The sequence below is a fragment of the Gracilinanus agilis genome, chromosome 1, assembly GCF_016433145.1.
Source record: "Gracilinanus agilis isolate LMUSP501 chromosome 1, AgileGrace, whole genome shotgun sequence".
Classification (NCBI taxonomy): Eukaryota; Metazoa; Chordata; class Mammalia; order Didelphimorphia; family Didelphidae; genus Gracilinanus; species Gracilinanus agilis.
In genome coordinates this window covers 339509418-339521469 of record NC_058130.1, presented here as the reverse complement: position 1 = coordinate 339521469, position 12052 = coordinate 339509418, and the positions used below count along the sequence as shown (strand labels likewise).

The following is a 12052-nucleotide window of genomic DNA, read 5'->3' as shown; positions in this document are numbered from 1 at the left end:
GGCTTCCTATGTCCTTTTTGACTGGAAACATTTCTGGAGTTTGGGATGTCTAGGAGAGAACCTATACTTTCATATCAGTGGAAGTTGACAGGCTTTGATATATAATCAGACTCTATTTTATTGTATCTTTAAAAAAATAACTTTAAATAAGTGGAGATTCAAGATTTTCATATTGACAATCTTTGTGATATGACATATTATGGAAATATTCTCTTTTTTTTGGTGTTTAAGTTCCGAATGAAAAAAGTCTAATAAAAATCTTTTAGTTTATCAAAAACCAAAATGAAACAAAATCCCTTAGGTTTTAAAAAGTCATTTACCAGTAGAGAAGTAGTCAAAGGATATGAAACAAACAGTTCTCAAAAGAACAATTGTAATTTACTAAAAACCAAAAGGAAGAATGCTCAAAATGACCAATAATAGAAATGAAAATTAAAACAATTAAGGTTCACCTCATAACCCAATAAATGTACAAGGATGGAAATAGTTGATGTTGGAAGCATTATAGAAAAACAGTCATATTAATGCATCGTTGATGGAGCTATAAATTGGTATAATTATTCTGGAAAGCAATTTAGAATTATGTAATAAATGGTAAAATGATAAACTAAAGTGTCTCTACCCTCTGGCACAGAGATTCTAATGCTAGGCACATACCTGAAGGAGGTCACTGACAAAAACAAAGGTGTCATATAGACCAAAACATTTACTGTAGCCCTTTTTATGGAAGCAAAAAACTGGAAACAAAGTAGATGCCCATTGCTTAAAGAATGGCTAAATGAATTGTGGTACATGAATGTAATAGAATATTATGGTAAGAAAAGTCAAATATAATGACTGCAGAGAATCATGGAAAAACATCAACTTATGCACAAAGCTAGTAGAACCAAGAAAACATGCACAGGGGACAACTAGGTGGTTCAGTAGATTGAGAGCCAGGTCTAGAGAAGGGAAGTCCTGGGTTCAAATCTGATCTCAGACACTTCCTAGCTGTGTGACCCTGGGCAAATCCCTTAACCCCCATTGCCTAGCCCTTACCACTCTAATGCCTCAGAAGGCCTATGCAGTGTTGATTCTAAGAAGGAAGATAAGGGTTAAAAAAAAACAAACATACCCAATGTCTGATACTATGTAAATAGAAAGGACAATAACTACAAAAGAATTTAAACAATGTTGTGAAATTATGAAGAACAAGGCTGGGTTCTACAGGGATGGAATATCGCATATAAGGTTAGTTTGTTGTTTTTTCACTATGTTGATTGGCAAGGCCTGGAGTTAGAAAGACCAGAGTTCAGATCTTGTCTCAGATGTACTTTCAGTGGAACTCTGGGTAAATCACTTAACTTCTTTATTTGCTTCAGTTACTTCCACTGTAAAATAGAGATAATAATAGCACCTACCTCCCAGGGTTGTTAGGATTAAACGAGATATTATAAAGTACTTACTAGCACAGTGTCTGACCAACAGTAGGCACTTCAGAAAGAGCTATTTCTTCCCTTCTTTGCTCCATCCTTCCTTCTCTCATTTCTTTCTTTCTTTCTGTCTTCTTTCTTTCCTCCCCTTCCTCCTTTCTTCCCTTTTTCCTTTCTTTCTTTTCTTCTTCCATCCCTTCTGAGAAGACCACTTACCCAAAAGACTCTTGAATTCAGTGGGGTCAGTGTGTCAAAGGCTCTTTTATTTCATAATCTGAGAATGGGTACTCATGACTAGCATTACAGCATGAGTACAAAATATGGAGACAAAGGCTTCCTTTTTATCCTGGTCCTCCATGCTGTAATGGGAAAAGGATAGAGATAGGGTAAGATTTAAGAGAAATGGAAGGCTGTCTTTAAGGCACATACTAGGAACTCAAGGGAAAGGATTTTAGGAGGCAGAAGGCAGAGGAGGAACAGTTTGGAAGTGACAACAGCTAGAGTGACTTGACTTCGTGTGGGAGGTTAAGGGCTTCCTGTTCAGGAATGGTGGATTAAAGGCAGGCTTATTGGAGCTCATCTACCTCACCTGACTGTGGAGAAGGAGTATACCCCTAATTCATCTTTGGAAGTACTCTATTTAACTAGGAAAGATCTAGAAAAGGATTTGACCATACCTGCTGTGCTTTTCAGAAAGCTTATCTAAAAAAATCCTGTCAGATCGACTCTGTGGTTTTACCTTAGGGTTCAGAGCCCCTGGGGTGAACTTAGCCATTGGAGCTTTTGGGGAATAAATCAAACCAACTACTGAGGGTCATAGATAGTTAGCTTAGTCAGTTTTGCAGACACCTAGATAGAAACAGGGTGCTAAGTTAGCTGGAAGATCAGAAGGCTCCCTCTTGCAAGGGATGTAGAGGATTGTGGGAAATTAGCTAGATCTCTTAGAGTTAGGGACCCCTTGTTCTGATCCTCAGTTTGTATTCCCTCTTAAAATAAAAGAGATACTGTTTTTATAGCAATTGTCTCCAAGGCATTTGCACAACTGGCTCAGTGAGAGAAAGTGATTCAGTTTCACTCTCACTAACTAGAGGTAAGAATACCTGGCTGGGTATTCAGGGGGATCTCTGAGTGGATCTACCACTATCCACATCTGTAGGTCTCTCCCCATATTCTTTTTTAATGCACAGTTGGTTCCTTCCCTCTTCACTATATAAATGGAGATTTTGAACCTTGGACTTCATCCCCCATAAGTTCTTATTTTTCCCAAGATTCCCTTTAATCTCTCCTGTGCCTCCACATTGGGGTGGTCATGTTATTGTTTTATAGTTGGCTGTAACTCCTCCCTCTTTCTCTTTGGATCTGGCGAATGGGCTGGTTAGTAACCTTTTAGTTAGTCTGTTAGTTTATTATTAATAAAATATTTATAAATATAATATTTAGTATTTTGCATATTAATTTTAATCTTCATATCACCATTGGCTGGTTACTTAAAAGTTACAATACTATCTCTTGGAATGCACAATTTACAAACATAATTATCCTAATTATTCAAGCAGGGTTTAACCAATCAAAACAAGAATTGGGATTTAACCAAACAAAACAAGGACTAACTATTTCAATCCCATTTGCATAAAGTTTTTCTTCAACCTATCAGAGGAGGAGAAGTTTATATACTGCTGTCAACTGTATTTCTGGAAACCCCAAGTTTGACCCTATCCCTTGGGGGAAGTCCCAAACTGACCTTGTCCCATACTGCACAATAAACCTTAAAGTACCTAATGAGTGGAGACACTTAGGTAGAATTAGAAGACATAATCAAACCCTAAGTGTCCTTGAGAAGTTTCCCTCATAGTATTAGAGATCTATTCCCAGGAAGACCAGCACCTGGCTGGAACCATCTTTTGTATCCATTGTAAGTTAGGCCACTCCCTGATACCCCAGCCTCTGGCTAAATCCCCTTTCCCAGGCCCACTTGTAGCCAATCAGCATATGTTTTCTGTCTTTAATTCCCCAAAATGCATATAACACCCTCAAGTTCTAGTGCTCTTTGGAAAATCATCTTTAGTGGTATGTTTCCCCAGAGACACTGTGACCAGAGTACCAGAGTTTGAGCTCTGTGTGGTATTAAAATGCTGACTGTGTAGTGGCAAAATATTGAGCACTGTCTCTTGTCTTGATTAAAGATTTGGTTTCTCTGATTACTTTAGTGGTTCTGTTTTCCTAGGTTGACACTACTCTTAAGTTTTAGTTTCTACATGTCATTTTTATTAACTTGGGAAAAACACAGAACTACTAAACTAGTCAGAAAAACCAAGTCTTTAATCAGGAGAGGGATAGGTCCAATAATTGGCCACTACACAGAGCCCAATGCCAAAGACTTCACAGGGCCTATACTTTGGGGAGTCTGAGAACTATCCCTGGGAGAAGACACTGCACTAGATGATCTGTCTAAGGAACAATAGAACTTGGGGAACTTGTATACCTTTTGGGGAACTAAAGGACTAGGAAGTATGATTGATTGACATTACCGTGGTTATAAGGAAATTAGAAGTCCAAGACAGATTTATCAGGGAGAGGCCGATGCTTTACATTGGATACAAAAGAGAAGGGTCCACAGCAAGGGCTGGGATTCCTGCGAGAGGGCTTTGATACAATGGGAGAAACTTCTAAAACTAAAAGAGCACTTAACATTTGTTTAGATCTGCTAGTGTGGAACCTAGAAGGATTCATAATTAAAAATCCTGACCCCTGTATGACATTATGGGCCTGACCTTTGTATGACATTATGGTGAAATAGAATTGTCCACAGGAATCCCAAACTTGCAGACCTCTGGTCTCCAGAGCCTAACCTTATCTACCTTGCAGACCTTCCCCTTATCTGCAGGATCTCTTCCCTGCAGACATTCCCCTTATCTGCAAGAATACCTTACAGACATTCCCCTTATCTGCAGGATTTCCCAAACTAAAGACATCCCCCTACTCTGTCCCCTGCTCCTACTACTCTATAAAAACTCAGCTCAGGAACAGCTCAGGGTCACTCACCAGCTTTTAGGTGGGAGATGCTAGCTTGAGCTAGACAATAAAGTCCCTTTGCATCTTGCATTGTTGGTTCAAGACTAAATTATTGGGATAAGTCTCTGAGCATTTCATATGGGGGCTTGTCTGGGATCCCACAGGAATAATTTAGTTCTGACCAGCAGTGGGACCGATTGGGAATTCCCCTAGGATCCTTGCTGCCAAGGCTGCTTGGGTTCAGTGGGCTCCAATCCACAGCTTGTGCCGGGGATGAGGGAAGAGGTCTTGAAGGTTCGTGGTGTAAGGCTAAGTGGCTGGCTTGCCCCTCTGGTCCCGGGGTTTATACAGGAAAAGCCTATTGCCAAACCAGAACCCTAAAAGGCTCTCTGAGCATGCTCCCTTTGAAGGAAGAGAGAGGAGCTCTACCGGGCACGGGCATCTTGACCGGGGGAAACCTACAACTTGACTGGCCAGAAATTTAAAGACACCTCGTGGGGTTGGAGTCCCCACTGCAAGAGTTTTGCCCGGGGATAGAGTCCCTGAGATTTAAAGAGGAACTTGCAGGGGTTGGATGCCCTTGCCCAGGGTTAGTCTCCAGATCGGTGGGTTAGAGATTCCTGTAAAGGTACCTGGTGGGGTTGGAATCGCCAGCCTGTCGGGTTAGAGGTCCCCAGCAAGTTGAAATAATACCAGTGGACGCACTGGAAGAGAAGGGAGAAATCCAGGCATGTGGAAGGGTGAGTGAACATACGATTGGTGTTTGTCTTGATTGTCTAGTTTGCTTCAAATCATTTTGTCTGCTTTCGTTTTTATTGTCTGTCATCATTTTTGTACACTTTGTGTTCACTGTTCGTGTACAGGGACTGCTAACTCCATTCCTTCTATAGATAGTCATGGGACAAGGAGAATCCACCCCGCTTTCTCTCATGACTTCCCATTTTTCCATTTTTAAAGCTAGAGCCCATAATCTGTTCATGTCAGTCAAAAAGGGCAAACTTAAAACCAAACTTAAAACCTGCAGACTGGCAGGCACTTGGCCTGGGGTGGCCGAGAGAAGGGAGTTTGGACCTGGGAATAATCTCCAAAGTCAGAGCTGAAATCCTAAATTCAGATCCACAAGACCACCCTGATCATATCCCCTATATCCTCATTTGACAAAATCTAGTCTTGGACCCATCCTTATGGCTGCAGCCTTTCCTGCCCTCCACAAAGGGTCATCAGGACTTTGATCCTCTCAGAGGATAAAGGGGAAGCAAGGCAAGGGTGCTCCCAGGGAGCATCAGGGTTGGGGGCTTCAGTCCTAACTGTGTTACCTGACTCAGCCTCTGAGCCCCCCAACCTGCAGCCTTTACTCCCGCCCTATGCTCCCCTATATCTTCACCTAGGGGCAGATAATGAGGCAGACATAGAAGGACCTCCAATCGGAGGGCTGCCGGCCCATGGCACCCGAAGCTGTGGATGCCAAGGCACCCCTGAACCGCAGGAACCTACTTCAACCTCCACTTTCCCAGTATGGGCAATGAGCCCGGCAGTTCCTGGGGGACCCCAAGTTTATCAATATTGGCCATTTTCCTCCAGTGATCTCTATAACTGGAAAGCCCAGAACCCCACCTTTTCAGAACAACCTCAGAAACTTATTTCCCTACTAGATTCTATCCTTTATACCCACAACCCCATGTGGGATGACTGCCAGCAGCTTTTGCAGGTCCTTTTTACTACTGAAGAGAAGGAGCAAATCCTCCTGGAGGCCAGGAAGAATGTTCCTGGGATGGATGGCAGACCCATCAACCAGCCTAACCTCATTGATGAAGTGTTCCCCTTGAATTGCCCCAACTGGGACTTTGACCAGCCTGAAGGTAGGGAGCATCTCCATGTCTATCGCCAAACTCTCATGGCCAATCTCTGAGCTGTGGCTTGCAAACCCACAAATTTGGCCAAGGTAAATTTAGTTAGACAAGGGCCTGAGGAAAGTCCCGCCACCTTCTTAGAAAGGCTGCAGGAAGCATTCCGCCTATATACTCCTATGGACCCACAGGCGGAGACAAGCAGGGTCACCATTCTCCTGGCTTTTGCTAATCAATCTGCACCTGACATCCACTGGAAACTCCAAAAGATTGAGAGATTGGGAAAACAGTCATTAAGTGACCTTCTCAAAGTTGTAGAGCGAGTCTTCAACACTTGCGAAACTTCCAGTGAAAGGGCAGAGAGCCTCCGGCTGGAGGACCGGGAGTTCAAGGCTAAGTAGGACCGAAAAAACCAGTGGGACCTAGCTGAAATTCTTGTGGCTGGATTTGCAAGCCTAAATCGATCACCCAGTGGTCGCAAGGGAGGCAACCCCAATAGAGATTATGGAGAGCGATCACTTTGCTTTCACTGTAACGGGAAGGGCCATTGGAAATAGCATTGCCCACACCTTAACAGGAAAGGACCGATTAATTGGGGCAATGGGCTTAAGAATAAGGAGCTGAGCCACAACTGGCCCACGCCCCTCAACCCTCGCCACCCTCACTGCAACAAGCGTTCTACGAAGGTTCTATGGACCCAGGGGGAAGATGATTGATGGGCACGGGACTCTAAGCCCCTCCCAGAGTCCTGGGTAACCCTGAAGGTGGAGGGGAAACCAGTGGACTTCATGGTGGACACTGGTGCACAATTCTCAGTCCTTACTGCCTTGGCAGGGTCTATCTCCTTCAAGACCAGCTGGGTACAGGGCGCCATGGGCACAAAACAATATAATTGGACTACTAACCACAGGGTGGACCTCGGATGCCACCAAGTGACTCATTCCTTCTTCATCATTCCTGACCACCTGGCCCTATTATTAGAGCGAGATCTGCTGCACAAAGCGGGAGCCCACATTTATTTCACCAATTCAGGGGTCTCAGTCACAGATGACCACAAGTCTCCTCTTCATGTTTTGACACTATCCTTGCATGATGAATATTGACTCCACACCGACCCAGCACCGGCAGAGGTCCTGGACAATGTCTGCCCTTGGATGGACAAGGTCCCAGGGGTATGGGCAGAGACGTCAGGGGTTGGATTAATGGTGCAGCAACCCCCTGTCATGGTCACCCTGAAACCAAATGTGACTCCAGTTCGGTTCTACCAATACCCTATGTCTCTTGAGGCTAGGAGGGGGATAACGCCACAAATTAACAGGCTCAGAGCGGCAGGCATCCTCATTCCCTGCCAAAGCCCATGGAATACCCGCCTCCTGCCCGCCAAGACTTCCGGCCAGTCCAGGACTTGAGAGAAGTTACCCAGAGGGTTGAGGACTTTTACCCCACTGTCCCTAATCCATATATTCTGCTCAGCTCATTACCACCAGACCTCATCTGGTACAGCACCCTTGATTTGAAGGACGCTTTCTTTACACCATCCGTGGCACCTGCTAGCCAGCCCCTGTTTGCTTTTGAGTGGCACGCTGACTAGATGCAGATGGCAGGTTATTGAGCTGGACGTGTTTGCCCCAAGAGTTCAAAAACTCATCCACAATCTTCAATGAGGCCCTGGCTTCAGATCTCCGAGAATTCCTGGGAGAACACCCCCATGTGGCCCTCCTCCAATATGTCGATGATTTCTTACTTGCTGCCCCCACTCAGGCAGCTTGCGAGGAGGCCACTTTGGCTCTACTGAGAACCCTTGAGCAACTCGGGTACAGACTCAGTGCCAGGAAAGCCATCATAGCTGAGAGAGAGGTCACATATCTGGGATACAGACTTCAAGGGGGACAAAGGTGGCTTACCCAGGCTATGAAAGAAACTGTCCTAGTAATCCCCACTCCAACAGGACCCCGACAAGTTCGGGAATTTCTTGGGTCGGTAGGATATTGCCGCCTCTGGATTCCTGGGTTCGCTGAGCTGGCCCAGCCCCTATACAAGGGTTCCAGAGAAAAGCCGGACTGGACCTAGTCCCCCGACATGGCTTTAGAGCACTGAAAAACGCCATGTTAACCACTCCAGCCCTGGCTCTCCCTAACCCTGAGAAGGCGTTTCAACTCCATGTAGACGAAAAGAAGGGGATAGCCAAGGGGGTGTTGACACAAAGGTTGGGTCCTTGGGACAGACCAGTTACTTACCTTTCTAAAAGACTGGACCCCGTAGACTTGGGATGGCACCCCCTGCCTGCGGATCATAGCTGCTGTGGCGCTCCTGGTGCGGGATGCTGACAAACTAACGTATGGGCAGGCTCTCTGCATAACTGCCTCCCACGACATTGAAGGTGTCCTCCAACAGCTTCCCAACAGATGGCTATCCAATGCTCGACTTACCCACTATCAGAGTCTCTTACTCAATGCTCCCCAAGTCTCGTTCTGAGTGACTGCCACCCTGAACCCAGCAACCCTGCTGCCTGACTCAGAATTGGATAAGCCCTTGCATGAATGCCAAGAGGTCCTGGCCGTTGCCATTTCCGCTCGTCCATACCTCTCCGATGTGCCTCTCCCGAATTCAGAATGGGTCTGTTCACGGATGGCAGTAGCTTCATCATAAATGGAGAACGAAAGGCCGGCACAGCAGTGGTCGATGCTTCAGGGAACCTCATCTGGGCGGCCGCCCTTCTGGAAGGGACGTCCGCTCAAAAGGCAGAATTGATCGCCCTGCAGAATGCCCTGGAGGAAGCAGCAGGAAAATGCCTGACAGTGTACACCCATAGCAGGTATGCCTTTGCCACTCTACATGTCCATGCACCCATTTATTGAGAAAAGGGCTTCTTGACAGCAGTGGGGGAAGGAAATCAAGAACCTGGCTGAAATTCAAGGGCTCCTCTCATGTGTATAGCAGCTGAAGGCAGTAGCTGTGGTTTACACCTCAGGCCACCAAAAGGGGGAATCCTTGGAAGCCAGCGGCAATAGAGCAGCAGACCAAGCAGCCCAGGAAGTGGCACTCAGTGCTCCTCTCCTGACTCTCCCAATGACTATCCCACCCCCTCCAGCCGGGGAACACCAATACTCGGAAAGAGACTTAGAATGGATTAAGAGACACCAAGGGGAAAAGGATGGCCCCTGGTACAGAGACCCAGAAGGCAACAGGATCCTCCCTGAGACTCTGGGACAGTTGCTAAGCTCTCATCTGTATCACCTCACCCATCTTGGGGAAAAGAAACTGGCCCAGCTTTTGGAAAAGGGACAACTGCGTTTCCCAGGAAAACTCAGTTTTCTAGGGAAACGCAGTTTTCTAGCCCACCTCACAGAGACATGCCGAGCCTGCCAGTTAATGCGTTCCACCAAACCCAGCAAACATCAGGGCCACCATTTGTGAGGAGAATGCCCCTGCCACTCCTGGGAGATTGACTTCACTGAGGTTAGACCTGGGAAGTTCGGATTCTGGTACCTCCTTGTTTTCGTGGATACCTTTTCAGGATGGCCTGAAGCCTTCCCGTCTAGGGCAGAGACTGCCCAAACAGTGGCCAAGAAACTCTTGGAAGAAATCATCCCCCAATTTGGTTTCCCCACCACCATCAGGTCAGATAATGGACCAGCCTTTGTAAGTAAGATTCTTAAAGGACTCTCAGCCACCCTGGGGATCAACTGGAACCTGCATTGTGAGTATAACCCCCAGAGTTCTGGCCAGGTAGAAAGAATGAATAGGACAATTAAGGAGACCTTATCCAAATTGGCCCTCAAGACTGGCGTAGACTCAGTAACCCTCCTTCCCTTGGCCCTGTTCCGAGCCCGGAACACCCCTGGTCCCCACTCTCTAACTCCCTATGAGATTCTCTTTAGTTCTCTTCCCCCAATTCTGTCCAACCCTCCTGTCTCTCCCACTGAGACCACCCCTGGGGATCTTACACCTATGTTGTTGAGTTTGGAAACCATTCACCATGAAATATGGCCCAGAATGAAGGATATTTTTCAGGCACCACCATACCCCCCCTCATGAGTTCCAACCAGGAGATTGGGTTTGGGTGAAAAGACACAGAAAAGGGAATTTACAGCCCTGATGGAAGGGACCATATGTCATTCTCTTTGTAATACCGTCCGCCCTCAAGGTAGACAGCATCGGGCCCTGGATCCACCACTCTCACGTTCGGAAGGCTGACCCGCCTGATCCACATCATCTAGACCACCCTGCAGCCGACTGGTGAGTGCACAAGCATCCCACCAACTCCCTCAAAATTTGCCTACTCAAACAATAACCATGGATTGGTGCTACCTATGTATCTTCTTGCAATTCCTTGCTCATCTTCTAAGCTCCCGATCCCAAGACTTTCTCTCCCAGAACCCCCATCAACCCTGGAAATGGATCCTAGGCAGCTGGGATTCCTCTTCCATCTTGCAAACCCACATAACCCCTGGGGCCCCTAGTTTTACTCTCCTTCCCTGCCACATCATTTTAACATCCAGACCTTGCATGGCAGAGCCTCCTAGAACCCCACACTGGCATTTCATGTATAATGATTACTATATCTGTCCTTCCTCTAACTCAGGACTATCCTAATGTAATTCCCCAGGACAATACTATTGCTCTCACTGGGGATATGAAACATGCCCGACAGGATGGTCCCTGGCTAGACCAGACCCCTTCCTTTCCCTCTCCTGGGGGTCCCTTGGATGTAAGCCCAGATGAGAGCTAGGACACAACTTAGCAGAGGGATATAGGGGATGATGGGTCAACTGCAAACACCTCAACTTAACAGTCCTCAGCCCACAGGACTCTGGCTGGGTTGTGGGCCATACTTGGGAAATGAGGACATACAGGAGCGGAAAAGACCCAGGAGGCCTGTTCTTCATTAAAAAGGAACCCTGCCCCCAGATTACCCCAGTGGGCCCTAACACAGCCTTGAATAGGAAACCTCGTACCCCTCCCACCACCAATCCCCCGAGAATGCTGTCTCTTACCCTACGTCGGAATCCCACCCCTCCTCCTCCGGATTCAGACCTAATTCCCCTTTTTTCCGTTCTCCAGGCAGTATTTGAGTCACTAAATTCGACAGATACAAATCTGACTGAGAGCTGCTGGCTCTACTTGAGCACCAGACCTCCTTACTACAATGCTGTTGCTCTTAATGCACCGTATTACACCTCCTCTGAACAAAACCCCTCGGAGTGTGTCTGGGGAGACAGACAGAACAGATTGACTCTGCAAACAGTGCTTGGAGGAGGCCATTGTATCGGGGACACCACTACAGCCCCACCTGGATTCTGTACCAAATCCTCTCCCCTCACCGCCTCTTATGCTCTTGATGGTTGTGTTCCTTCACTGGCCTCACCCCATGCATCGCAAAAGCCACCCTGGAGTCTTCAAAGGTAGTGTGTCTGCTAGTAACTGTATTATCCCATGTTCTTTACCACCCAGGGGAAGCCCTTTATGGGTATTAGGAAGGATCAAGCCCTGCAAGTCCAAAGGGAACCCATTACTGCTATCACCCTAGCCACCATCCTTAGCCTGGCCAGAGCAGACACAGGGATAGCATCTCTCACAATCCACCAGCAGAGCCTCTCTGCCCTCTGGGCAGCAGTTGATGAGGATCTAGCCTGTATAGGAGCATCTATCACCCACTTAGAAAAGTCTCTCACCTCCCTCTCAGAAGTGGCCCTGCAAAACAGAAGGGGACTAGATCTTATCTTCCTACAACAAGGGGGTCTCTGTGCAGCCCTGGGGGAAGAATGTTGCTTTTATTCA

General features: G+C 46.6%; 1 pseudogene; it reads left to right on the top strand.

Annotated features, from left to right (window-relative positions):
* The first annotated feature begins 7143 nt into the window (after nucleotides 1-7143).
* Nucleotides 7144-10514, top strand: LOC123251531 (annotated as a pseudogene).
* Nucleotides 10515-12052: the final 1538 nt, after the last annotated feature.